The sequence below is a fragment of the Salvelinus sp. IW2-2015 genome, linkage group LG33 (assembly GCF_002910315.2).
Source record: "Salvelinus sp. IW2-2015 linkage group LG33, ASM291031v2, whole genome shotgun sequence".
Classification (NCBI taxonomy): Eukaryota; Metazoa; Chordata; class Actinopteri; order Salmoniformes; family Salmonidae; genus Salvelinus; species Salvelinus sp. IW2-2015.
The window spans coordinates 33,176,706-33,203,857 of NC_036872.1; the positions used below are offsets into that span (position 1 = coordinate 33,176,706).

Below are 27,152 nucleotides of genomic sequence, written 5' to 3' on the forward strand. Positions count from 1 at the left end.
CGGTGAGAGCTGGCTAGTCAGTTGAGATCTGACAGGGAACGGAAAGTGGGAGCTGGCTAACAGTTGAGATCTGACAGGGAAAGCGGAAGGTGGGAGCTGGCTAACCAGTGGAGATCTGACAGGGAACGGAAGGTGGGAGCTGGCTAACCAGTTGAGATCTGACAGGGAACGGAAGTGGGAGCTGGCTACAGTGGAGACTGACAGGGAAGCGAAGGTGGAACTGGTCTAACAGTTGAGATCTGACCGGGAAACGGAAGGTGGAGCTGGCTAGCCAGTTGAGATCTGACAGGGAACACGGAAGGTGGGAGCTGGCTAACCAGTTGAGATTGAACAGGGAAACGGAAGGTGAGAGTGGCTGCCAAAGTTGAGATCTGACAGGGAACGGAAGGTGGAGCTGGCTAACCAGTTGAGATCTGACAGGGAACGGAAGGTGGGAGCTGGCTAACAGTTGAGATCTGACAGGGAAACGGAAGGTGGGAGCTGGCTCCAGTGGAGATCTGACAGGGAAAGGAAGGTGGGAGCTGGCTAACCAGTTGGAGATCTGACAGGGAAACGGAAGGTGGGAGCTGGCTAACCAGTGGAGATCTGACAGAAAGCGAAGGTGGAACTGGCTACCAGTTGGATCTGACAGGGAACGGAAGGTGAGAGCTGGCTACCAGTTGAGATCTGACAGGGAAACGGAAGGTGGGAGCTGGCTAAACCAGTTGAGATCTGACGGGAAACGGAAGGTGAGTGGCTAGCCAGTTGAGATCTGACAGGGAAACGGAAGGTGGGAGCTGGCTAACCAGTTGAGATCTGACAGGGAAACGGAAGGTGGGAGCTGGCTAACCAGTTGAGATCTGACAGGGAAACGGAAGGTGGAGCTGGCTAACCAGTGGAGATCTGACAGGGAAACGGAAGGTGGGACTGGCTAACCAGTTGAGATCTGACAGGGAAACGGAAGGTGGGAGCTGGCTTACCAGTTGAGATCTGACAGGGAAACGGAAGGTGGAGCTGGCTAACCAGTTGAGATCTGACAGGGAAACCGAAGGTGGGAGCTGGCTAACCAGTTGAGATCTGACAGGGAAACCGAAGGTGGGACCTGGCACCAGTTGAGATCTGACAGGAAGCGGAAGGTGGGGAGCTGGCTAACCAGTGGAGATCTGACAGGGAAACCGAAGGTGGGGCTGGCTAACCAGTGGAGATCTGACAGGGAACCGAGGTGGGCCTGGCTAACCAGTTGAGATCTGACAGGGAAACGGAAGGTGGGAGACAGAAGATACTCTAGGCTAGTCGCACAGGCCACAAGTCATTATTCCTCAACTTCTAACCCATGTTCATACACACTGAAGAATAGTCCTTCTTACCACACCCATAGAATAGGCTAGCTAGATACAGAAACTGTCTGGCTAACCAGTTGAGATCTGACAGGGAAGCGGAAGGTGGGAGCTGGCTAACCAGTGGAGATCTGACAGGGAAACCGAAGGTGGGAGCTGGCTAACCAGTGGAGATCTGACAGGGAAACCGAAGGTGGGACCTGGCTAACCAGTTGAGATCTGACAGGGAAACGGAAGGTGGGAGACAGAAGATACTCTAGGCTAGTCGCACAGGCCACAAGTCATTATTCCTCAACTTCTAACCCATGTTCATACACACTGAAGAATAGTCCTTCTTACCACACCCATAGAATAGGCTAGCTAGATACAGAAACTGTCTGCTTTACCAGCTTATTGTAGCAGACTCCCTTCATAAAAATATTAAAGTTAAACACTTCCAGACTAGACACTGCATGTTCTGATGAGAGCAGGAAGCCTTGAGCCACAGAGGAGATAAACCACCAGCAGAGTATGATAGAGAGATAGAGCGAGAAGACAGAGAGAGAAAGATTGAGAAAGGAGAAAGAGAGAGCGAGAGCGAGAGAACGAGAGAGGAGAGAGACCGCACAGAAACATCCTCCAGCTTTTTAATTATTCAATTAGAAGAAAGCCAGAAAGAGGGGAGGAGGAGGAACAGAGCGAGTGAGGGATCATCTCCATTCCTCATTGATTGAAAAAGAGAAACAGGATCCTGTTACATTACATTTGGGAGAAGAGAGTGGAGGCAAGAAAAGAGATGGGGAAAGGGAGGCGTGAGAGAGAGCGAGAGCGAGAGAGAGAGGGAGCGAGAGGGAGTGAGACACAGAGAGAGAGAGACAGAGGGAACGGGAGACAGACAGAGGGAGCGAGAGAGAGACAGAGGGAGCGAGAGAGAGACAGAGCGAGAGAGAGAGGGAGGGAGAGAGGGAGGGACCGAGAGATGTCAAATGTATCTCACGTCATCTATCAGCGCAGCCGATATCCCTTTATACACAAGCTAAGGTTAGGGTTATGCATAAGGTTAGCAGTGTGGTTAAGGTTAGGGTTAAGGGTTAGGTTTAAATTCAGATTTGAAGAAGATCAATTGTAGAAATAGGTGGGGTTTATGACTTTGTGGCCGTGGTAACTAATGACGACCCTACTTTGCAAACTGCAAGTGTAATTTAGAATTGGTTAGTCTAGTAACTCCCCTAAACATAGGCTCACCACTTTGCACTTTTCTGTTCTATTTTATATCACAGTTCTTTTCTTTTTACTATAAAATAGGTGTGTCTTGACTGTGATAAGGGCTCGGCAAATAACAGCAGTCTGCTAAATGACCAAAACAAGGCTGTGCCTCTGCAGAGCCATAGGCTTCTACAAGCAAACGCCACTGCACAGCCATAGGCTTCTACAAGCAAACGCCACTGCAGAGCCATAGGCTTCTACAAGCAAGCGCGACTGCACAGCCATAGGCTTCTACAAGCAAGCGCCACTGCACAGCCATAGGCTTCTACAAGCAAACGCCACTGCAGAGCCATAGGCTTCTACAAGCAAGCACCACTGCACAGCCTAGGCTTCTACAAGCAAACGCCACTGCAGAGCCATAGGCTTCTACAAGCAAACGCCACTGCAGAGCCATAGGCTTCTACAAGCAAGCGCCACTGCTGAGGTTACTGCCTTTTAGTAGATTGTGTTCCACAATATAATATAACCAGTTAATATTACGCTTTGAATTAATGACTCTTAAAATGGCACTTGTTTTTTTATTCACCGAATATATATGGGGCAATTTAGCAATTAGGATTCGTTATCTGTAATGGTTATGATAAATTAGGCATTGTTGCACACTGTTGGCATATGGATATAATCAGCACACATTTTTTCCCCAGCGCAGGCCTTGTGTTAAAAAAAATTGCTGAATTTTTGGGGAGTAATTTCATTTATCATAACCATTACATGCAAGTACTCGAACAGTCAAAAAATGTAAAATTCCCATCCCTAACTCATAGCCAACTAAATTCTCTGCTCAAAACATTTTATAGGCTAGATTCCTTAGGGCATATAGGACACGCTAGTCAATATATTTATCCTCAGCCCGCACTAAATGTCTGCAAATGGAAATACTTGAATCCAGTTTTCTAGCTAAACACAGGAGACAACATAAAAACCAGCAGCCTAACTCTAATCCAGAGATAAGGACACTTGTCCCGAGACCTACAAGACAACTGTAAATAATTCACCTTGCCCACTTTCCTTTTTAACGAGGTGAAATCAATGCTTTAATCTGGTCCTACATTTCTCATTAGAAAAGATATCGAGCTATTAAATGTGATTTCTCAAAACAGTTGGGGAGAGAAACCCCAGTGAGATAATGAGTCTTCTACGGAGAGGAGAGAGGGAAGTTTCCCTGGCCTTCTTAATAGCAGGCCAAATTAATGACAATATCAGGCCAACACAATGAGTGCAGCTAGACATAACAACTACTAAAAATATTCACAACCCATTTCTCTCTGGCACAATATAAAGAGGAAGCCAGAAAACTTTCCAGCAGTCTAATGTCTGAAAAATGACTGTCTGAAATTGATCCCGCAACATTACAAATATTATTAGCGCCGAAATTAATCTCTCACCTCACTATAATCCCTATTTTCATAACTATTATGGTGATGAGTGAGGATTTAACAAACTGAGAAATTGTTGAACAACTTTAAGTGGAACTAATTAATCAAGAGCATAATCAACCTGAGAGGAGAGAGAATATTTAGAGYAAAGGAAGACAAATGCATTAGGTTAGAGAATAATGAGGATTATGATGCAATGCTGCAAGGCCTAGATAGACTTGGAAACAGAAGTCAATTGCACATCTCAATWCATACAGTACATATCCAGGAAAGCTATTCATGGAACTTCCAAATGTAGAGGATTCTAGCCGGCCACTGTGGCTTAGTTAAAATGAAATAAATATTATCTGACCCATGTATCAAGCCTCTCATAGTGTAAGACCTGTTGACGGTCCGCGTTCAGTAGTGGAGGAACAGTGACTTCCAGTGGTGGAGGAGAGACACTGTCAGGGATCGTTCAGAAATTACACTGGGAACTGAGTGCATTACTGCCGAGTGCAGAGACAACATGTACAACTGAGGAGGCTCTACAATCAACAGTCCTCAAGTGTTCCAGTCCTTCCTAGTCTCTTTGATAGCCTAGTTTGGGAAAGAAGTGGACTTAAACTTAAAATGTTCAACAAGCTTTTGGGGACAGAGATTCAGGAAGTCAGGATGTCCAAATCCCCTGCAGAACAGGAACACAACCTTGACACTTGCAGAGTAATGGTGTCTAATGAAAGTGACCAAGACTCCACCACAACCAGCTAACACAGGAAGCTAGCTCAGAGATCACAGACAGTGTGTGTGTGTGTGTGTGTGTGTGGTGTGTGTGTGTGTGTGTGTTGTGTGTGTGTGTGTGTGTGTGTGTGTGTGTGTGTGTGTGTGTGTGTGTGTGTGTGGTGTGTGTGTGTGTGTGTGTGTGTGTGTGTGTGTGTGTGTGTTAGGAGATGAATGTAAAATCACAACAGTGGATCCGGGGGGTATTCATTATAAAGCCTGCATTGTCAGCTAGCCTGGCACACAACCCCAGGGTGTTGAATATTCATCTTTACTTGTTGTGTTTATGCAGACCCCCCACCCCCTGTCATCACACTGCACTCTAACAGGGACTGTCCCCAAAACACCCTGAAACCACCAGCCCAAACACACAGCAACAATCATACACACATACAGTCGTGGCCAAAAGTTTTGAGAATGAGAATTCTTTTAGAATTTTCACAAAGTCTGCTGCCTCAGTTTGTATGATGGCAATTTGCATATACTCCAGAATGTTATGAAGAGTGATCAGATGAATTGCAATTAATTGCAAAGTCCCTCTTTGCCATGCAAATGCAAACTGAATCCCCAAAAAACATTTCCACTGCATTTCAGCCCTGACACAAAAGGACCAGCTGACATCATGTCAGTGATTCTCTCGTTAACACAGGTGTGAGTGTTGACGAGGACAAGGCTGGAGATCACTCTGTCATGCTGATTGAGTTCTAATAACAGACTGGAAGCTTCAAAAGGAGGGTGGTGCTTGGAATTATTGTTCTTCCTCTGTCACCCATGGTTACCTGCAAGGAAACACGTGCTGTCATCATTGCATAAAAAGGGCTTCATAGGCAAGGATATTGCTGCCAGTAAGATTGCACCTAAATCAACCATTCATATCGGATCATCAAGAACTTCAAGGAGAGCGGTTCAATTGTTGTTAAGAAGGCTTCAGGGCGCCCAAGAAAGTKCAGCAAGCGCCAGGACCGTCTCCTAAAGTTGATTCAGCTGCGGGATCGGGGAACCACCAGTACAGAGCTTGCTCAGGAATGGCAGCAGGCAGGTGTGAGTGCATCTGCACYCACAGTGAGGRGAAGACTTTTGGAGGATGGCCTGGTGTCAAGAAGGGCAGCAAAGTAGCCACTTCTCTCCAGGAAAAACATCAGGGACAGACTGATATTCTGCAAAAATGTTCAGGGATTGGACTGCTGAGGACTGGGGTAAAGTCATTTTCTCTGATGAATCCACTTTCCGATTGTTTGGGGCATTTGGAAAAAAGCTTGTCCGGAGAAGACAAGGTGAGCGCTACCATCAGTCCTGTGTCATGCCAACAGTAAAAGCATCCTGGGGTTGCTTCTCAGCCAAGAGAGTGGGCTCACTCACAATTTTGCCTAAGAACACAGCCATGAATAAAGAATGGTAGCAACACATCCTCCGAGAGCAACTTCTCCCAACCAACCAGGAACAGTCTGGTGACGAACAACGCCTTTTCCAGCATGATGGAGCACCTTGCCATAACGCAAAAGCATAACTAAGTGGCTCGGGGAACAAAACATCGATATTTTGGGTCCATGACCAGGAAACTCCCAAGACCTTAATCCCATTGAGAACTTGTGGTCAATCCTCAAGAGGCAGGTGGACAAACAAAAACCCACAGATTCTGACAAACTCCAAGCATTGATTATGCAAGAATGGGCCGCGATCAGTCAGGATGTGGCCCAGAAGTTAATTGACAGCATGCCAGGGCGGATTGCAGAGGTCTTGAAAAAGAAGGGTCAACACTGTAAATATTGACTCTTTGCATCAACTTCATGTAATTGTCAATAAAAGCCTTTGACACTTATGAAATGCTTGTAATTATACTTCAGTATTCCATAGTAACATCTGACAAAAATATCTAAAGACACTGAAGCAGCAAACTTTGTGGAAATTAATATTTGTGTCATTCTCAAAACWTTTGGCCACGACTGTACATGTCATCCAAAACGCACACAGTGCTCTCCCTTTGCCTGTGCCTCTTTGCATGTTTTCAACAGATTTWGTTTTGAGTTTGGGATTTGCATTTCATTTGAAACAGATACCAACAGCAAAAATACCCCACCAACCCACACACAGTAAACACACATCCCAAATGAAGCTGTTACACATTACACGTCACGGAGACACCACTCAACGGTTCTCTAGTAGCCTTTGGGACCTTCCAGAACATTTCCCTGCCCCTTTCATGGGTTAAAATTAAAACGTGAAGGCAACGTTTCCCCTACCATTACAGAGACAGGGCGTTGGTCTGCCAAGTTCTGCAGACTAAGTTCTGGGTAGGMAACTCACCATTTTGTTCTCCTGCATGTAGATTCTCTGCAGCTTGGGACATCCCTTGGCCAGAGAAACCATCCCCTCATCAGTTATACTGTAGCACTGGCCCAGGTGGATATCCTTCAGCTCTGAACCGTCCCATCTAGTGCCACGAGAGAGGGAGGGGAGGAGGAAGAGAAAAAGAGGGAAATTAACACTTGTTAGTAACACTTGTTGCAAAACTTGGTTGATCGATTGAGTGGGGAGCGAGAGAGAGGAAATAAGGGGGAGGAGAAGGGAGGAGAGAGAGAGAGAACCTTTGAGTGCTTCGTCCATCAGTTTGTCCTGGTTGCCCACATGGACCTTGGCCAGCAGAGGGCAGTTTGAGGCCAGGGTGCTGAGAGACAGGWCACTCAGCTGTTTACAGTGTACRTCTGAAGGCCGGAGCAGTGGGTTGCCAAGGAACACACACCGTGGTCCTGCACGCCACAACAGTCTGAGATGGTCAACTCCGTCACATTCTGCCTCCGAGATGCTATCTTCACCAGGAGGGCATCATTTACCTGAGGGWGAGAGAGAGAGATATTATGGCTCAAGGTTTGATGAGAAAGTGGTCCTTATATTCAAATAATAAACTTTTTATAAAATACATGAACATTACAAAAMAAGAAAAGAGGTTTACAAACATTCTCTTAAAAATTAAATGTTCTCAAATATCCTACTCGTTGTAGGCCACTGAGAACGATTTGCTTCCAGAACTGGAAGTGAAAGCAGAGGTCCCCGCCAGTACTTACAGACCAGCGAGGCACACAGACAGCGRTKCTTCACCGACAGGTGGGAGAACAGCTGAGATGAACACAACACACAATAACATTTACAGATTGTGCATCCACCCACATCCAACCCATTTCAATTGTGTTGTTAGACTAAAAGGATTTTGAAAGCATCTAAATCAGMCCTCCAAAAAGAAACTGCACCCTAATGGTAACATCCTACTTTGAGCAGCATGGAGGAGGGGAGGCGGTTGACGCTGGATGTGTCAATCATGTCGCAGCCCCTTCCCTGGTAGTCGTCACAATCATGCGGGCAGAAGGTTGAGGAGTCAGAACCCGGGGGAAGCGAATCGCAATCGAGAGCCATCCCAGAGCAGCCCTCGGMAGTCGAGGAGGAGGAGGGCAGGGGACAGAAGTGGAGTTGGCAGTGGCCAGTCCCAGGGTTAGAGGAGSCATCCCCACCTCATCCTCCGTTCTCCAGCCCTCCCTCAGGGACGGGGAAGGCACATCGCGGCTGCTTACAGAAAGCACATCCGCACCTCCGCACACTTCRTCTTACACACCTAGGAGAGAAAGAAGGATCAGACACAGARCACCGAGAACCACATGAAGAGGGATTAGACAGATGATATTAGAAGCGACACCAGGACGTATTATGGTACTGGAGCAAACTGTTCAGACAGTGCCTGGTGATTTTCATCCTTCATCTCTAATCAGGGACTGATTTAAACCTGGGACATAAAGTCAATGGATACTCTGGCCAATCAATTACATAATTAAACAATTAACTAATTCAGCAGTACTATAAATAAACCCTTTGTAGTTTCTCACCATCTCAGCATAGTCACTGTCACTACTAGCTACAGACATGGGCACAGCTACAGCTAGCACTGGAACGCCTGCACTTTGGAACAGCGCTGGTGGTGGGATCAGCTTAGCCGGCACAGCCGACAGRAGACTCCTCCCCTGGCCCTCCCAGATAGCTAGTTCCCGTGGCGACAGCAGGAACTTGGCACAGTCCTCAGGGGAAGTGAGAGCAGCGTATCGCCCGGCGAGCTTCGAGCGGCTGCCGCTCCAAATCCAACATTTCCGATTCCTCCGCTTACGGTACCACTTGTGTTACTATGACAACGTCCTCCAATTCCGAAGCCACCGTTGACGCCGTTCTCGAACTGGTCGTCGTCGAGGCCCCCGCTGTTGTTGTGGACGATAAAGCAGAGCATGCACAGCCCCTGGAGGAAGCAGTTCCTCCTCTTCTTCTTGTGGTGCAGCTTGCACATACTCTTCTTCAGGCGGTAACCATTTTTCGAGAGAAGATGGCCCATATAGATGAGACTCTGGGTAGGGAAAGAGAGAAGGGCATAAATTTACAGAATTTAACACGACACTTTATATTAAACTGTACAGATGATAGATATGTCTTGTGTGGAAGAGATCTAACACAGCTAAACAGGGGTCGACAAGACTCCATTAGCCTAATTAAACTGGAACAACATATTACCACAAATGTTGTTACTAATTMCTAATTAAGACTGCAGCGCCACACAGGTATAAACACTATAAAGGTGTTACCAAAGACTGTTACGAAGGTTGCTAAACCAAAATGTCTGCCTTCGAAATGTGACCCAGATGAAATTGGGCTATTCAGAGCCGGAACACCATCTACGGGGATAGACAAGTGTGATTCTAGTGAGTCTAACTCGAGACCCAGAAACGGAATGCGCTGAGATGGAGTCAGGCAGCTCTTTTTCTATTTCCTATGAAGCCTAGAGACTGAGTATGGGAYACCAGAATGTATGRGTGTAACACTGCTTGCCCCCAGCCCGTCGAATGTAATAGCCGGTGGCTTGTGAGCATTCTGAATTCATAGACTCGGACGTGCTTGCTGAGGACACATAAATCTAGAACGGGGTGTCCAAGTCCTGACCCCTTCTCGGAACCAGGAAATACCGGCTGTACCAGCCGTTCTGGATCCGACATAGACACCACTCGGATTGGCCACGTCTGGAGACAGGAGGATATTCCTTCTCTCAAAATGAGCACTGAGACCTTGTTAACAGTCGACGTGAGGACACAGCAGAAGTGTGGGGGAAAGCGCAACAAACTGTAGCCTGTACCCCAAATTCACTGTTCGCATGATCCAAAGAAACAGTGCGCATGTGTGCCATTGGTTGGAGCAGACAGCGAGCCTCCAGTCAAGTGCCATCTGAAGATGTGTGACGCTARGTTATGGACTGGGGGAGATTGGTTCTTTTTCCCATTTCACCACGTGTCTGAATYTGGAGAAGCGACACTTGACACTGTGGAACTTTGTTTTGACACAAGTGTGTTTATGCACCAAGGTTTGCCTAACAAAAAAGACCCATGGAAAGGGTCTATCATGAAGGTTATCATACCCAAAAGACATAGGTACCGGTGCCACAGCACCTTGCAACAATCAATCAAATGTATTTATAAAACCCTTTTAACATTAGCAGATGTCACAAAGTGCTATACAGAAACCCAGCCTAAAACCTCAAACAGCAAGCAATGCAGATGTAGAAGCACGATGGCTAGGAAAAACTCCCTAGAAGCCAGGAACCTAGGAAGAAACCTAGAGAGGAACCAGGCTCTGAGGGGTGGCCAGTCCTCTTCTGGCTGTGCCGGGTGGAGATTGTAAGAGTACACGGCCATTAAGGCACGATTGTTCTTCAAGATGTTCAAATGTTCAAAGATGACCAGTAGGGTCATATAACAATCACAGTGGTTGTAGAGGGTGCAACAGGTCAGTACCTCAGGAGTAAATGTRAGTTGGCTTTTCATAGCCGAGCATTCAGAGGTCGAGACAGCAGGTGCYATAGAGAGAGAGAGTCCGGGACAAGGTTGCACGTCCGGTGAACAGGTCAGAGTTCCATGGRCACAGGCAGAACAGTTGAAACTGGAGCAGCAGCACGACCAGGTGAACAGGGAACAGCCAGGAGTCATCAGGCCAGATAGTCCTGAGGCATGTTCCTAGGGCTCTGGTCCTCTGGGAGGGGATGGAGACGTAGAGAGGGAGAGAGAGACAATTACAGGGAGCATACTTAAATTCACACAGGACACCAGATAAGACAGGAGAATTACACCAGATATACCAGTGACCCTAGCCCCCAGCACATAGACTATTGCAGCATAGATACTGGAGGCTGAGACTGGGGGATGAAGTCAGGGGACACTGTGGCCCCGTCTGACGATACCCCTGGACAGGGCCAACCAGTCAGGATATAACCCCACCCACTTTGCCAAAGCACAGCCCCCACACCACTGGAGGGATATCAACAGACCACTAACTTACTACCCTGAGACAAGGCTGAGTATAGCCCACGAAGATCTCCTCCACCGCACAAGCCCAATGGGGCGCAAAACCGGACAGGAAGATCACGTTTGTGACTCAACACACTCAAGTGACGCACCCCTCCGAGGGACGGCATTGAAGAGCACGAGTAAGCCAGTGACTCAGCCCSCGTAATAGAATCAGAGGCAGGTAATCCCAGTGGAGAGAGGGGAGCCGGCCAGGCAGAGACAGCAAGGGTGGTTTGTTGCTCCAGTGCCTTGCCGTTCACCTTCGCACRCCTGGGCCAGACTACARTCAATCATAGAACCTACTGAAGAGATGAGTCTTCAGTAATGACTTAAAGSTTGAGACCGAGTCTGCGTCTTTCACATGGATAGGCAGACCATTCCATAGAAATTGAGCTATATAGGACAAAGCCCTGCCTCCAGCTGTTTGCTTACAAATTCTAGGGACAATAAGGAAGCCAGTGTCTTGTGACCGTAGCGTACATGCAGGTATTGGAGAGATAGGTAGGAGCAAGCCCATGTAATGCTTTGTAGGTTAGCAGTAAAACCTTGAKATCACCCCTAACCTAACAGGCCAGTGTAGAGAGGCTATTACTGCAGTAATATGATAACATTTTGGGGTTCTAGTCAAGATTTTAGCWGCCGTGTTTAGCACTAACTGAAGTTTATTTAGTGCTTTACCGGGTAGCCGGAGAGTAGAGCATTGCAGTTGTCTAACCTAGAAAGAAAAAAAGGATACATTTTCTGCATCATTTTTTGGAAATTCTTCTGATTTTTTAAATGTTACGAATTTGGAAAAAAGTTGTCCTTGAAATATTATTGATATGTTGGTCAGAAGAGAGATCGGGGTCCAGAGTAATGCCGAAGTCCTTCACAGTTTTATTTGAGACGACCGTACAACCATCAAGATAAATTGTCAGATCCAACAGCAGATCTCTTTGTTTCTTGGGACCTAGAACTAGCATCTCTGTTTTGTCCGAGTTTAAAAGTAAAAAATGTGCCGCTATCCACTTCCTTATGTCTGAAACACTTCCAGGGTGAGCAATTTTGGGGCTTCACCATGTTTCAGTGAAATGCACAGCTGTGTGTCATCCGCATAACAGTAAAAGTKGAAWWWWWWTTCTGAATGACATCACCAAGAGGTAGAATATATAGTGAAACCAATAGCGGTCCTAAAACAGAACCTTGAGGAATGCCGAAAATTACAATTGATTTGTCAGAGGACAAACCATCAAGAGAGGAACTGATATCTTTCTGACAGATAAGATCTAAACCAGACAAGAACGTGTCCATGTAGACCAATTTCCAATCTCTCCAAAAGAACGTTGTGATCGATGGTGTCAAAAGCAGCACCAAGGTCTAGGAGCACGAGCACAAATTCAGAGCCTTGGTCTGACGCCATTAAAAGGTAATTTACCACCTTCACGAGTGCAGTCTCAGTGCTATGATGGGGTCTAAAACCAGACTGAAGCGGTATGTATACATTATTTGTCTTCTGCTGTGCAACAGGTTTTTCAAAAATGTTGGAGAGGAATGGGAGATTCGATATAGGCCGATAGTTTTTTAAAACATTTTCCGGGTCATGGTTTAGCTTTTTCAAGAGTAGCTTTATTACTGCCACTTTTAATGAGTTTGGTACACATCTGGTGGATAGGGAGCCATTTATCATGTTAAACTAGGGTTGCACATTTTGGAGAATATTCAGAGGTGGAAACTTTCCATAGGAATTAACGGGAATATATGGGAATTAATGGAAATATATGCAAATTAATTTGTCATACCATTTAAATGTAGATGGTTTTTGTATTGGATATATTTACCATATCATATGGAGACAAAAACATAAACCTTTTACCTTATCATAAGTAGAGATAATTGCAAATTAATAGAAAAAAAACAATTTGGTTACAAATTTAACTTCAATTAAATGAGTTGACTCTTCACATGGGATGATTTCCTTGAACAACAAAAGAAAGATATTGAATGATCCCCAATGATCCATCGCATCTCCCAAAAACCTTTTCAACATACATCTGTAAAATGATAGTCTAGAAACTCAAGCTTTGGTTGTCTTCCTCTCAGGCTTCCATGTCTTCTCCCTGGACATCCTCAATGTCCACCTCTTGAACATCAGACTCTGAGGCCTCATCTTCACTGTCACTTTCCAACCTTGTTGAGGATGGCTCGTTGTCAGSCTCAAAAAGCCTCAAATATGCCCGGATGGCCACCAATTTTTCAACCCTTGTATTGGTCAGCCAGTTGCGTGTTTTGGTGTGTGTTCCCTCAAACAAGGACCAGTTGGCTCTGAGGTGGCTGATGTTGGTGTTGGGATTTGGAGGATGGAGGCAACAGGGGAAAGAGCCTCAGATCCACAAAGTCCCTTCCACCAGGTGGCTGATGAGACATGTTGGCACGACTGCCATATTGCATCTCCATCCCAAAGCCCCTGCTTGGAAGTGTACTTTGCCAGACTGCCTAGAACCTTGCCCTCATCCAGGACAAGGTGGCGAGACACGGTAGTGATGACGCCATAGGCCTTGTTGATCTCTGCACCAGACAAGATGCTCTTGCCAGCATACTTGGGGTCCAACATGTACGCTGCGGCGTGTATGGGCTTCAGGCAGAAGTCTTCACGCTTTTTGAATGTATTTCAGAACTGCAGTTTCCTCTGCTTGGAGGAACAGTGAAGTGGGCAGGGCAGTACAGATTTCTTCTCTTACTGCAAGCAGAGTCTGAACATCAGACAGGATGGCATTGTCTCCCTCAATCGGTACAATGTCTACTGCTACAGGTTTCTGGAGTTTCAGGATGCTTACCACGCTCTCCCAAAATACATCATCCAGGAGGATCCTCTTGATGGGCTGTCCATATCYGCAGACTGTGATGTGGCCATTTCTTGGAAAGACTCTTTCCCCTCCAGGAGACTGTCAAACATGACAACACCACCCCAACGGGTGTTGCTGGGCAGCTTCAATGTGGTGCTCTTATTCTTCTCACTTTACCTCATGAGGTAGGTTGCTGCTATAACTTGATGACCCTTCACATACCTAACCATTTCCTTGGTTCTCTTGTAGAGTGTATCCATTGTTTTCAGTGCCATGATGTCCTTGAGGAGCAGATTCAATGCATGAGCAGCACAGCCAATGGATGTTATGCGAMGGTAGGACTCCTCCACTTTAGACCAAGCAGCCTTCATGTTCYCAGCATTGTCTGTCACCAGTGCAAATACCTTCTGTGGTCCAAGATAATTGATGACTGCCTTCAGCTCATCTGCAATGTAGAGACTGGTGTGTCTGTTGTCCCTTGTGTCTGTGCTATTGTAGAATATTGGTTGAGGGATGGAGATGACGTGGTTAATTATTCCTTGCCCATGAACATTTGACCACCCATCAGAGATGATTGCAATACAGTCTGATTTCTCTATGATTTGCTTGACCTTCACTTGAACTCTGTTGAACTCTGCATCCAGCAAATGAGTAGAAAAAGCATGTCTGGTTGGAGSGGTGTATYCTGGGCGAAGAACATTCAGAAATCTCTTCCAATACACATTGCCTGTGAGCATCAGAGGTGAACCAGTTGCATACACAGCTCGAGCAATACATTCATCAGCATTTCTCTGACTATGTTCCTCCATTGAGTCAAAACAAATTCTGATTCCAGGAGGACCATGAGCTGTTGCTATCGATAAGGTGTCCGATTCATCATTTTCACCTCAAATGGAAGTAGAGGGACTTTTGTCAGAGGTTGCTTGTAGTGAGCGCTGAGGGAACTTTATGCACTTGGCCAGATGATTCTGCATCTTTGTTCTTTGTTGCATTCTTCACATATGATTTGGCACAGTATTTGCAAATGTACACAGCTTTTCCTTCTACATTTGCTGCAGTGAAATGTCTCCACACATCATATGGCATTTTCCTGTAAAGATTTATTTTATTTTATAATAATAATAATAATAATAATAATACAATTCCATGTACAGATAAATAGTTAAGAAGTTAGAATAAACAACTCCTTTGTAAGATAAATGGTTTCAAATGAAACATGTATGGAAACAGGTGAATTAACACTCCTCAGTTAGCAGGCTCAAGCAAGCTAAAATCCACACGGTAGCAAAAACTAACTAGCAAAAATTGTTAACAACTAAGAAATGATTTAAAACACATTTTGCTGTAGGCTATAATTTACTAGTTAACAAAAAATCATGTATTTCATAAAATATATTCACCCCACCCAGTATTGTAATCAAAACTTACCAGAAAGCATGTAGTCCTTGGCTCAGGCAGTGTACTGTAGTAGTATGGGCTCAATAGCATCTCATTAGTGTGCAAGATCTTGAGAATCAGCTGTACATGTGATGGAAGTGTGGGCTCAATAGCATGTGTGATGGAAAAATGCACTGTGCATGAAGAGGGTTGCAATTCCATTGAATTGGGGATAGTTTAACCAAAATATACCACAAGACCTAGAATTGCCTTATGTATCCCACAAAAAAAAAGGTTCACAAAGGTTCACTGTTATAAGCTAACTTTTGTTGATGAATTTAAGCGAAATTCCCCAAATTCCCGGGCTTAACTTCCCATGGAAAATTTCCGAAGAAATTACAGAAATTTACCGGAAAGTTTACGACCCTTTGCAAATATAGGAGAGCCATGCACAGGAAGTAGCTCTTTAGGTAGTTTAGTTGGAAATAGGGTCCAGTATGCAGCTTGAAGGTTTTGAAGCCATGACTATTTTCATGTGTCAAGAGATACYGGATTTTAAAAACTTGAGTGTCTCAATTGATCCTAGGTCCACAGCTGGAAAAGGGGCAGACAAATGAAAAATGGACCCCTTCTCTGGTGACAGGGGCGAWTCGACATTGAATCTAATTCCCAGGAATGAAACCGATCGCCTGTATAACCCATAACCTTTATCACTAAGCACCTCATTGGGATTAGTGAGCTACAGGCAGGAATTCGCAATGAATCCCAGTAATGAGCCACCTATGGGGGAGGAAGGAGTGCCCCCTTGTGGACATAAAGTGAATCGCCCAATTTATTACTCTCACCCTAAAGAGATTGATATACCCCTTGAACACCGTGGAACATGGGGTAACAGAGGGGACATTAATCATGAACAAGCGTCCAGCCTAAATTGTGCCTCCATGAGACTGTATAGTCTGGTCCCTTACGACCCCTTATGGACACAGAGGGCTCCGGCAATGACTGACAGAGCACCCCGTTTGGCCGCAACTAAACTTGGAGGCACCAACGTCAGATGAATGTTTTTATGGAGGGGCGCACTGGTCGCTCAGACCTGTGCTAAGGCCCCCTCGCTCCGGGGGTTATCCGGGCCAAATAATCGGAGGCTGCTTCCTCATCSGAGGTGAACGCACGCCCCGCTTCCTCCACTCCAAGAATTGGAAATGCAGTGCTTGTTAGCTAGTCTGGTCTCGGGGCTGCAGTGGAGCAGATTGAGAGCTTAGAGTTCCTCGGTGTCCAAATCACTAAAGACTTAAAATGGTCCAAACACACAAGCACAGTCATGAAGGCGGCGGACAGCACCTCTTCCCCCTCAGGAGGTTGAAAAAGTTTAGCATGGSCCCTCAAATCCACAAAAYGTTATACAGTTATACAGCATTGAGAGCATCTTGACTGGCTGCATCACTGCCTGGTATGGCTATAGCACCGCCATCATCTGCTCACTCACACATAATATGCACATACATATATACTGACTCTACACACACCCACACACATACAAGCTGCTGCTACTCTGTTTATCTTATATCCTGTTGCCTAGTCTCCTTATCCCTATACATGTCTACTTCCATCACTCCAGTATCCCTGCACATTGTAAATATGGTATTTGCATAATTCATAAGGTTGCCTACATTGGCAGACAGCAAGTGTTGAATACATATCAACTGTTCTTACATTGATGATACTGCCCAATCGACAGTGAGTGAGTTACCTTCTATAGATGATTTCTGCAACTATTGGTTCACTAGCTACATTGTAAATACAACTTTCGCGAGAGCAGATATTACATCGTAGCGCCCTAGATTTGTAAACAAATTCATCAGAATAAGCAATCCCTTCCCTCAGCCTTGAATCAGTATATATAGCGCAGTTCGACATACCTTACTCAGTTATATCCATTGTGAGTTTTCAAGTATCATTGACATGCTGCAAGCAGGTTTAAGATTTATGCTTTTGTGTAACAATGTATTATTACACTGTGCCTGCCTATCCTGCCTAGCTAATTCCCATGTAAACATAGGTTTTTAAAATAGAAGACTAGCGTGAAAGCTACAGTATCGCTTGAAGAAAATAACTTATAAAGCTGCAACTATCCAGCAATAGGCTACATGGTAAGATTGACGGATAGTAGACCGAGGTAAAGTCAGTTTCAGGTTGGATATTCGACGGATATTCGCCTGTAGTTTTCCTTACGTCCACTAACAGCAGTTAGGGACCGTCAACATAGTGACAAATCAAAATGTTCTAATTTCAATAGCTCTTTAACAATTACTCCTAACACTTTCAAAACTGGTTGTAGCTAACCCGATGGCATAGACACACATTGCACACCCATTAGTTTGTCAATTTTCATCTCACATGATTTTACATGAATTTTTCAAAATGTAAAATTTCAAAATCTCCTTGGTCATGTGACCTAGTGACTTCAAACAAGGTTCAGAATGTCCACTCAGTGGCCATACACATTGCACACGCTTTAGTTTGTCTATTTTCATCCCACATGATTTTACATGAATTTTTCTAAATGTAAAATTTCAATAGCTCCTTGTTCTTCTATGAGAATAGAGAATGAATTGTAGGCACCAAAGTGTGTTAGTCAAAATAATATCTGAAAATGTCAGTTGTTGAACATAATACTTTACCAGTTGAGAACAAGGTTTTTAGTTTTTCAACTCTTTGCTTATCCAAGATACAGTGGAAATGGGGTCATGTTGCACTTCATAAAGCTTCCACTAGATGTCAACAGTCTTTAGAACCTTGTTTGGTGCTTCTACTGTGGAGTGGGGGCGAATGAGAGGGGATTGAGTAAGGTCTGCCATGAGCTGACCATGCGCTGACCATGCACGTTCATGTGAGATATAGCTTGAGTTCCATTGCATTTCTGAAGACAAAGGAATTCTCTGGTTGGAACATTATTGAAGATTTATGTTAAAAAGATCATAAAGATTGATTCTATACTTTGTTTGACATGTTTCTATGGACTGTAATATGACTTTTCGTCTGAACTTTTGCCTGGACCTGCCCGCGCGTCGTGAGTTTAGATTGTGTACTGAACGCGCGAACAACAAGGAGGAATTTGGACATAAATGATGGACATTATCGAACAAAACAAACATTTATTGTGGAACTGGGATTCCTGGGAGTGCATTCTGATGAAGATCATCAAAGGTAAGTGAATATTTATAATGCTATTTCTGACTTCTGTTGACTCCAACATGGCGGATATCTCTTTGGGTTGATTTGTCGTCTGAGCGCCGTACTCAGATTATTGCATGGTTTGCTTTTTACGTAAAGTTTTTTTGAAATCTGACACAGCGGTTGCATTAAGGAGAAATTTATCTAAAGTTCCATGTAAAACACTTGTATCTTTTATCAATGTTTATTATGAGTATTTCTGTAAATTGATGTGGCTCTCTGCAACTCTGCAAAATCACCGGATGTTTTGGAACTACTGAACATAACGCGCCAATGTAAACTCAGATGTTTGGATATAAATATGAACTTTACCGAACAAAACATAGATGTATTGTGTAACATGAAGTCCTATGAGTGTCATRTGATGAAGATCATCAAAGGTTAGTGATTCATTTTATCTATATTTCTGCTTTTTGTGACTCCTCTCTTRGGCTGGAAAAATGGCTGTGTTTTTCTGTGACTTGGCTCTGACCTAACATAATCGTTTGGTTTGCTTTCGTCGTAAAGCCTTTTTGAAATCGGACACTGTGGCTGGATTTACAACAAGTGTGTCTTTAAAATGGTGTAAAATACATGTATGTTTGAGGAATTTAAATTATGGGATTTCTGTTTTTTCACTGGCTGTTGACGAGGTGAGACACTACCGTCCCACATACCATATAGAGGTTAAAGTTAGTGAGGGAGATATGAGTCTCCAGCTTCAGTGATTTTTGCAATTCGTTCCAGTCATTGGCAGCAGAGAACTGGAAGGAAAGGCGGCCAAAGAGGAATTGGCTTTGGGTGTGACCAGTGAAATATACCTGCTGGAGCGCGTGCTACAGGTGAGTGCTGCTATGGTGACCAGTGAGCTGAGATAAGGCGGGGCTTTACCTAGCAAGGACTTATAGATGACCTGGAGCCAGTGGGTTTGGCGACGAATATGGAGCGAGGGCCAGCCAACGAGAGCATACAGGTCGCAGTGGTGGGTAGTATATGGGGCTTTGGTGATGAAACGGATGGCCCTCTGATAGACTGCATCCAATTTGCTGAGTAGAGTGTTGGAGGCAATTTTGTAAATGACATCGCCAAAGTCAAGGATCGGTAGGATAGTCAGTTTTACGAGGGTATGTTTGGCAGCATGAGTGAAGGATGCTTTGTTGCGAAATAGGAAGCCGATTCTAGATTTAATTTTGGATTGGAGATGCTTAATATGAGTCTGGAAGGAGAGTTTACATTCTAACCAGACACCTAGGTATTTGTAGTTGTTCACATATTCTAAGTCAGAACCGTCCAGAGTAGTGATGCTAGGTGGGTGGGCCTATGCGGGCAGCGATCGGTTGAAGAGCATGCATTTAGTTTTACTTGCATTTAAGAGCAGTTGGAGGCCACGGAAGGAGAGTTGTATGGCATTGAAGCTCATCTGGGGGTTAGTTAACACAGTGTCCAAAGAAGGGCCAGAAGTATACAGAATGGTGTCATCTGCGTAGAGGTGGATCAGAGAATCACCAGCCGCAAGAGCGACATCATTGATGTATACAGAGAAAAGAGTCGGCCCAAGAATTGAACCCTGTGGCACCCCCATAGAGACTGGCAGAGGTCCGGACAACAGGCCCTCCCATTTGACACACTGAATTCTATCTGAGAAGTAGTTGGTGAACCAGACGAGGCAGTCATTTGAGAAACCAAGGTTGTTGAGTCTGCCGATAAGAATGCGGTGATTGACAGAGTCGAAAGCCTTGGCCAGGTCGATGGATACGGCTGCACAGTATTATCTTTTGTCAATGGCGATTATGATATCGTTTAGGACCTTGAGCGTGGCTGAGGTGCACCCATGACCAGCTCGGAAACCAGATTGCATAGCGGAGAAGGTACAGTGGGATTCAAAATGGTCGGTGATCTGTTTGTTAACTTGGCTTTCGAAGACCTTAGAAAGGCAGGGTAGGATAGATATAGGCCTGTAACAGTTTGGGTCTAGAGTGTCTCCCCCTTTGAAGAGGGGGATGACCGCGGCAGCTTTCCAATCTTTGGGGATCTCAGACGATACGAAAGAGCGGTTGAACAGGCTAGTAATAGGGGTTGCAACAATTGCGGCGAAATGAGAGAGGGTCCAATTGCGTAGCCCAGCTGATTTGTAGGGTCCAGGTTTTGCAGCTCTTCAGAACATCAGCTATCTGGATTTGGGTGAAGGAGAAATGGAGGAGGCTTGGAAAGTTGCTGGGGGTGTGCAGAGCTGTTGCCCGGGTAGGGGTAGCCAGTGGAAAGCAAGCCAACCGTAGAAAAAGGGATGAAATTCCTAAATCGTAGATATCAGTGGTGACAGTGTTTCCTAGCCTCAGTGCAGTGGGCAGCTGGAGAGAGGTGGTCTATTCGCCATGGACTTTACAGTGTCCAAAAACTTTGAGTGTGGGCTACAGAGTGCAAATTCTTTTGAAAAGCTAGCCTTTGCTTCCTAACTGCGCTGTAGTAGTTGGTCCAACCCAAGAAGTGTGCATACGCGGGGGCTATTCGATGCTAATGCAGTACGCCACAGGATGTTGGCGTGGTCAAGGGCAGTCAGGTCTGGAGTGAACCAAGGGCTAATCGTTCTTGGTCTACATTTTTTGAATGGGGATGCTTATTAAGATGGGGAAAGCACTAAAAAACCAGGCTTCCTACGACGGAATAAGGTCAATATCTTCCAGGATACCCGGCCAGGGCGATAGAAAGGCCTGCTGCGCATGAAGTTTTAGGGAGCATTGACTGATGGAGGGTGGTTCTTTGACCGCGGACCCATTACGGACGCAGGCAGTGATTGCTGAGATCCTGCGAAGACAGCAGAGGGTGTATTTAGAGGACAGGTTGGTCAGGATGATACAGAGGGTGCCAGAGTGACGATGGGGGACGGATGGCCATATAATTGGAGATGAGGGCATCTAGCTTAGATTGTAGGACGGTCGGGGTGTTAAGCATATCCCAGTTTAGGTCACCTAACAGTACAAACTCTGAAGATAAATGGGGGGCAATTAATTCACATATGATGTCCAGGGCGCAGCTGGGGGCTGAGGGGGGGTTGGTAACAAGCGATAACAGTGAGAGACTTAGTTCTGGAAAGATGGACTTTTTAAAAGTAGAGGCTCGAACTGTTTGGGCCCAGACCTGTATAGTATGACAGAACTCTGCACGCTGTCTCTGCAGTAGATTGCAACTCCACCCCCTTTGGCAGTTCTGTCTTGGCAGAAAATGTATACACATACATAGAGCCATTTTTCGGCTATGATTTTACCACTCAGAATCCAGAATGGATATGACAATGTGGCCCGCACAGGATGTAATACACCCTTACAACAATCTACTTTTTGAACTTCTTGACTTCTTATCTGGTAAACTGCTACTATGTGTCAAGAATAGAGCCCCAATTAGGGGTTAGTGTACTCAAGTAAAAAGGGCTGGTTTAGATTAAAAACTATTGCCCTGTGTCCCCGTTCATAGGAGCATGAGAGACTAGTCAGTGGTAGAATTGAGTTGGCACTTTATTGGCCCAAACACCCATAGACCCACAAGGTTGAGGTTACTCATGGACAGTAAAAAAAAATGCATTGATGCATTGTGTCTTCTAACTGTCCAAGAATAGGATCCAAAGTGTTAGGAAATATTTGTTCCCATAAATACAAAGGAGGATGTCTCTCCCCATACCTCTGGCACTTTAGTCAGACCGCCAGACTGTGCACCACAGAGCCAATCAAGAGAGAATACATACAGGTCAACGGTGCCAATTGAAAGTTAAGGGGTGTGTCTGTGCCTTTTGGATTACTCTCTTTACAGAGAACCCCTGTCGTTCAAGTCTGCTCTGCGCATGTCTGAAAGCGACAGAGCCAGATTCCAAAATAGTTTTTCACAGTATGTCATAAAAAAGTAGTACACTACTGAATGTATGTAAAATGCTAATATGTATTAGATCCAGTACAATGGAATAACTAAGACCTGAATTTGAATGCAGTGTGTTCCGATTCCTCCTTCTCTTTCTGTCCAGCAGGGTCAACCAAAAACACTGGGCCTAATGGTTCATGCAGATACTGGGGAAGCAATATAGAAATGTATTGATCCCTTAAATGATTTTACTATTAAATGACCCATATCACAACCCTCATACCTCTTCACACAAATGTACCTAAATCAATTTTGGAAAAAGGATTTTACTCACAAAAGACATAGGAGTTTATTTTCCCAGTTAGAAATAGTAGACCATGCATCAAATAAGTATTTTCATCAGACAAACGAACCCTCAAATGCACTTTTGCATTTTGTAAGTTGTCTGCAGGTGGCTTGTTGTGAATGCACTCAAATATCAAGTCATTATKAGGTTATCTTCTTACGGCTGAGATCCCGGATCGACTTGACAACAGCCTGTGAAAGTGCAGGGCGCCAAATTCAAACAACAGAAATCTCATAATTAAAATTCCTCAAACATACAAGTATTTTACACCATTTTAAAGATACACTTGTTGTTAACCCCACCACAGTGTCCGATTTCAAAAAGGCTTTACGATGAAGCAACCATCTGATTATGTTAGTCAGAAAAACACCGCATTTTCAGCCAAAGAGAGGAGTCACAAAAAGCAGAAATAGAGATAAAATGAATCACTAACCTTTGATTATCTTCATCAGATGACACTCATAGGACTTCATGTTACACAATCATGTATGTTTTGTTCGATAAAGTTCATATTTAATATCAAAAATCTAGTTTACATTGGCGTGTTATGTTCAGTAATGTTTTGCCTCCAAAACATCTGGGTGATTTTGCAGAGAGCCCACTCAATTTACAGAAATACTCATAATAAACATTGATAAAAGATACAAGTGTTTTACATGGAACTTTAGATAAATTGTCTCTTAATGCAACCGCTGTGTCAGATTTTTTTTAAACTTTACGAAAAAGCACACCATGCAATAATCTGAGTACGGCGCTCAGACACAAAAACAGCCATACAGGTACCCGCCATGTTGTGGAGTCAACAGAAGTCAGAAATAGCATTATAAATATTCACTTACCTTTGATGATCTTCATCAGAAGGCACTCCTAGGAATTCCAGTTCCACATAAATGTTTTTTTGTTCGATAAAGTCCATAATTTATGTCCAAATACCTCCTTTTTATTTGCACGTTTTAGTTCAAAAATCCAAATTCTGACGCGCAGGCAAGACGAAAGTAAAAAATTTCCATTACAGTTTTTGTAGAAACATGTCAAACGATGTATAGAATCAATCTTTAGGATGTTTTTAACATAAACTTCAATGATTTTCAACTGGAGAATTCCTTTGTCTTTAGAAATGAAAAGGAACGCAGCTACTCTCATGGGGGCGCGCCTGAGTGAGCTCGTGGCACTCTGCCAGACCCCTGACTCAATCAGCTCTCATTCCCTCATCCCTCACAGTAGAAGCATCAAACAAGGTTCTAAAGACTGTTGACATCTAGTGGAAGCTTTAGGAAGTGCAATATGACCCCATAGACACTGTATATTGGATAGGCAAATTTTTTCTCAGGTTTTTGCCTGCTATATGAGTTCTAATAATATGCATATCTTAGCTTCTGGGCCTGAGTAGCAGGCAATTTACTTTGGGCACCTTATTCATCCAAGCTACTCAATACTGCCCCCAGCCATAAGAAGTTCCTTTAAGCACCTCTGTTTGAACACCTCTCCTGTTCTTGATCCATACCACATACAGCCATTTGCGGATCTTTTTAGTGTCCATGTGAAAGATAGTTATTGCGAGGATGGAACATTTGTTGACTTAAAAAAGAAAAATAATAACACCCATGTAAAATTAAGACCTGCAAAGCTTACAGATTTAAGTCTAATAGCATGAGATGAAAGTAGACAAACATCAGAGTGTGCGATATGAAGGTAGTCAGTGGACATTCTGAACCTTGTTTGAAGTCACTAGGTCACATGACCAAGGAGCTATTTAAATTTTACATTTTGAAAATTTCATTTAAAAACGTGTGAGATGAAAATTGACAAACTAAAGGGTGTGCAATATGTAGGCCCACTCGGTGGACATTCTGAACCTTGTTTGAAGTCACTAGGTCACATTACCAAGGAGCTATTGAAATTCTACATTTTGAAAAATGTATGTAAAATCTTGTGAGATGAAAATTGACAAACTAAAGGGTGTGCAATATAGAAGGGTAGTCAGTGAACATTCTGAACCTTGTTTGAAGTCAGTAGGCTACATGACCAAGGAGCTATTGAAATTTGAATGTAAAAAAGTTTGTACTTTGTTTACACTCCCTAACTAATTCAACTTGGAATACAAAATGCTGCTCACATTTCCACATGTTTATTAGCTTTGGAATGCGAATTATTGTCCAAATCGTGAAAATAATACCTGTGCAATGTTGTGCGCAATTTTTCCAACATCATGACACTTCTTTGGAGTCTGTGGCTCAAGTGGTTTGAAAGCTATTGAGGTTTGAAAGCGCGAATATCCGTTGAATATCCAACCCGAAGCTGTCTTTACCTCGGTGGATAGTAATAGCTACAGTGGTAGTAAAACAGTGGCTAGGTCTAGATCAACTGTGCTGAAGATCCCTAGCAACATCTATGCTAGATGAGGGAGGGTGCATTGCTTCCACATTGTATTGTTGCTCACCAGTTCACGCGGTGCTCCCCCCTCCAATTGGCGCTATCATAATCCGCTCGTGCAGACAAGTAGAGCGTTTACGTTTTAGGACACAATAATCTGCAATTGGCAATAATTCAGGTAAAATATCAACATTTTGTTTTTCTCAATAAGAAAACACTTTCGCCGTACTCAGATTTTTCCTATTTGGTAAAATACCAAGTCCATATTATGGCAAGAACAGCTCAAATAAGCAAAGAGAAACGACAGTCCATCATTACTTTAAGACATGAAGGTCAGTCAATACGGAACATTAAGAACTTTTAAAGTTTCTTCAAGTGCAGTCACAAAAACCATCAAGCGCTATGATGAAACTGGCTCTCATGAAGACCGCCACAGGAAAGGAAGACCCATTCCTCCCCGACCATCACCTCATGTTTCAACATGATAATACACGACCCCATGTCGCAAGGATCTGTACACAATTCCTGGAAGCTGAAAATGGCCCAGTTCTACCATGGCCTGCATACTCACCAGACATGTCACCCTTTGAGCATGTTTGGGATGCTCTGGATTGACTTGTACGACAGCGTGTTCCAGCTCCACCAATATACAGCAACTTTGCACAGCCATTGAAGAGGAGTGAGACAATATTCCACAGGCCACAATCAACAGCCTGATCAACTCTATGCAAATGAGATGWCGCTCTGCATGAGGCAAATGGTGGTCCCACCAGATCCTGACTGGTTTTCTGATCCACGCCCGTACCTTTTTTTAAGGTATCTGTGAATAACAGATGCATATCTGTATTCCTAGTCATGTGAAATCCATAGATTAGGTCTTAGTGTTTTATATTTAAATTGACTGATTTCCTTAAAAAAAACTGTAACTCAGTAAAATCTTTGAAATTGCTTCATCTTGCATTTATATTTTTGTTCYGTGTACATAATGCCTGTTGTTTAGGGGATAAGAAGTGTAACAAACATGTCAGACAAGTTATTTCCAAATAATTATTCCTAGAACAGTTAATTCAAAAGGAATTATATCTGTCAAATGTTTGATGCATCTGTAAGCAAGAAAATAAGAACAACATATTTGTCCTATACCACTGATGGCCAAAGAGAACCATTTTAAAATTCGACATATTTGTTCATCAAATTAATTTTAAAGATTGAAATTCAATGTAGAGCGTAATGGCTGTACATTTTGTGGGAATGACATTAAAACTACTGAACATATTTTATTTTGCTGTGATCGATCATATCACCTGTTTCTGGGTGGAGTTATTTTCAAAGAATATGAATATTGCCAATTTCACAGACAATGATGTCAAATTTAATTTATTCTAAGATGTAAATTATTTACATTTCATAGTCAATAATGTCATAGTATTAGCCAAATTCTGTATATACAAATGTAGATATTTGAAGACTATCTTATTATTGATAAGAGAGCTTTATATTTTGTGCAATCATTAAGATTTGTTAAAAACAAACWTGCCCTGAAACTCAGTGCTGCRTTTGATACATACAAGCTGATATGATATATATAATTGTATGTACAGTATACAGTATAAGACCCCTGTGACATTTGTAATATATATATATATATATATTTATTTTCTTAAACCTGTGTTCTTGGTTATGTTCTTTGCTAACTTAACCAATGCATTTTGAATGTATAATTAAACTTCCTTATATGTTTGTACAGTTTGACAAGTTTAATACAAATTAATAAAATGTGCCCAAATGTAGTATGTCTGACGCGACCCACTTCGAGAGCTGCTGGTGTGAGCCAGACGAGCCCAAATGAGAATCTCCCCTAGACTTTGCACACATGGTCATAGGATGAAACCCCCATCATAGCAGTTTTCTCTCCTTCTATATGCTAGAAATTACACACACACAGACACAGGTAGGCCTATTCRTCTAGCCTTTGAGGTTGCCCAAATTGGTCCATATGCCTGTTTTTTTAAAAGTGGGCTATAGAATGAACGTGTGTGGTGAAAGTCTAGCCTATGGGCAAATAAGAGACATTCGAGGCAAGACTGCACACGAAAATGGGCGTGAATAGTGTTCAG

General features: G+C 43.7%; 1 pseudogene; it reads right to left on the bottom strand.

The window, feature by feature from the left end:
- The window catches only part of LOC139023553 (F-box/LRR-repeat protein 17-like), a 411,307-nt pseudogene extending 402,245 nt beyond the window's left edge, over positions 1–9,062 (bottom strand).
- Between the last annotated feature and the right edge of the window lie 18,090 nt (positions 9,063–27,152).